At 44.6% G+C, this 2,500-nt stretch overlaps 1 non-coding gene across 1 annotated transcript; it reads left to right on the top strand.

The window, feature by feature from the left end:
• Nucleotides 1–974: 974 nt before the first annotated feature.
• LOC143306701 (5.8S ribosomal RNA) lies at nucleotides 975–1,129 on the top strand. The gene has a single exon (XR_013064044.1). It is a non-coding gene; the product is annotated as a 5.8S ribosomal RNA (ribosomal RNA).
• Nucleotides 1,130–2,500: the final 1,371 nt, after the last annotated feature.

The following is a 2,500-nucleotide window of genomic DNA, read 5'->3' as shown; positions in this document are numbered from 1 at the left end:
GAAATGAAAGAAGGATCATATTATTACAAACCGAAAGCGAAGGATCATTAAAATTGAAATACAATATATATAAATATATAAATGTACCCGTCGTTGCGACACCCTAGTTAAATGGAAAGATATAAAAAAGAGAGAAAAGGAATACAGATGACCCGCCGTCTGATCTTTGCTAAATGATCTGGCATCACCGGAGTTTTTTTGGTCCGTGTTGCGTTCGCTCTATTCGAAATGAAACTCGCGGAGGCGAAGAATTGTTAAAAGTTTACGAAGCGTCTAGGAGTGGTTAAAACTGAGAGAGTTGAAACTACGATGTATTAGAACGAGCAACCGTCGAAACTTTGTTTTCGCGACGTTCTTTTCGTCGCTCTCGTCCCCACGCTCCTACGCTTTGGTTGTTTCTTTGCCATCCGTGTTGCGATAAAAAGATTTCTCCATTGTCCAAAAAGGACGGATCGAGATTCCTCTTTCGAGAGGGAGAGAGAGGTACTTGCGGGTAACCTGGAATCTACGAAACACGCACCGTGGTAAGATTCGTGCGTCCGCCTGATCGATGTGTGTTGTTTACGGACCGGCTGAGAAGCGACGATAGCGAGTCTTTGAAAAACTATGTGTCCATTAGTTAGACCGATCGTCGCCGGCCGTGTGTCTGTTCGAATCTCGCAACCCACGATTCAGCGACAGGACGCGCGCTCGCATTCCTTGTGTGCGTTCGTACTTTTCAAGGTTTTTAAATGTACTTTACGCCCGACCGTCGAGAGGAGCGTGCCACTGGGCGTTTCTCCGACGGTTTCCGTCCTTGGACGCGATCGTGTCGTCAACGATCGAACAAACAAACAAATACGTTGGCGACGCCCGAATTCGCTCTCCCGCACGCGCCGGGTGGGAGAGTGATGTGGGTATCGAATGTGATGCGTGTTAATAATGAAAATAACACTCTAAAGATCTAAAGAGTTTGAAATACAAAATTTTACGATTACCCTGAACGGTGGATCACTTGGCTCGTGGGTCGATGAAGAACGCAGCTAATTGCGCGTCAACGTGTGAACTGCAGGACACATGAACATCGACATTTCGAACGCACATTGCGGTCCACGGATACAATTCCTGGACCACGCCTGGCTGAGGGTCGTTTTCTTAACAAAAGACTGCTTGCGTTTGCTTCTCGAAAAAAGAGTAATTCATTTCTTTCTAAACATCTCGCCGTCGTTCAACGAAAGTAGAACGTTTCGGAGCGGGATTATCGAACGAAATTGAAAGAATGAATGAACGATAAACAAAGAAAGAGTCGCAACGTACGAGCGATAGTTGGGCAGTTCGTCGGCGTTTGTCGTGGAAACGATGTGACGAAAATCGCAACCGATACACTAAATGCAGGCCGTTAAAGGAGAGAAACAAATTTCGAAATATCTCTTCGAACTAGCGCAAGTGCGTCACGGCGCGCGAGTCGTTCGTTAAAATTTATAAACGACCGCCCGTGAAAGCACCGAGTTCTCGGAAGATAATCTATAAAGATTCTCCATCCTGCTGGAAGTTATCGGATCGGCGCGATTGTTCACTTGTAGAAATCCACGCTCCCGACGTTGCCAGAAACGATATTTACGAAAGGTGTGTCAAAAATAAACGAAAGAAGCTCTCCTATAAATTTAGAAAAAGCAAACGAGTGAAATGTTTGAGATGATAATTTGCTGAAATGCAAGCTCGAATAGCCCCAGGGTTTCGAATGATTCCCCGCGCTTTATACATCTCTCTGTTTACAAACGGTGTATAAATGAAAGATCGCTTCAGATGGGTCGTCGCTGTTTGACGCGCGATGCTGTTCCTTTTTTTTTGTCTGTCTGTGCGTTTAGCTTCGCTAAACAAGTTAAATGGTTAAAAAGCGTCGAAAAAGCGAATACACACGCGACAAGACAAATCTAACGAGTAAAGGAACGCTCCGCTCCAAGATAAAAATGGTTGTTTACAATCAATACAGCGTTTCGGTACCCCTGATCGTAGTCTGAAACTGTGTAACAAAAGAGAGGAAAGCGAATGGTGAAGGAACTTCGAAGCCTCCGTGGCGTGGCTAGAACTTGTGATAAAAGTATGTTTGCAGCAATTATGCATGCTCCCGTTAAAACAGCATTTCAATGTCTCGCATGGCTTAAAGCTCTAGGAGGCTTCAACATTTAGAATACATACGGACTACTTCGTTTGTTAAAGATAAGCGAAGACCGCGCGACCATCGCTCGGTCGTCCAGTCCTCGAAAGTTTTGTTGCGTTCCAAAGAAGAGACAAATGGGGTTTACCCTTGCGCTAAGGGGAGAAGAAGAGAAAAGCAGTTGTTAAATCTAAGAGGTGTGTGGAGTACATCGCGTGTTGGTTAAAATTGTTAAATGAAGTATACGCGAAATGTTCTCTCGCTCTTGCTTTTCCTCTTGCTTCCGTGGCGCTCGAAAAGAAGGGATGATAAATAAAGAAACCTATTCGAAATCTCTTGTGGAACAAAAAATAATACGGACGG

Source organism: Osmia lignaria, unplaced genomic scaffold (genome assembly GCF_051020975.1).
Source record: "Osmia lignaria lignaria isolate PbOS001 unplaced genomic scaffold, iyOsmLign1 scaffold0030, whole genome shotgun sequence".
NCBI classification, from domain to species: Eukaryota; Metazoa; Arthropoda; class Insecta; order Hymenoptera; family Megachilidae; genus Osmia; species Osmia lignaria.
This window is presented reverse-complemented; position numbering and strand designations above follow the sequence as displayed.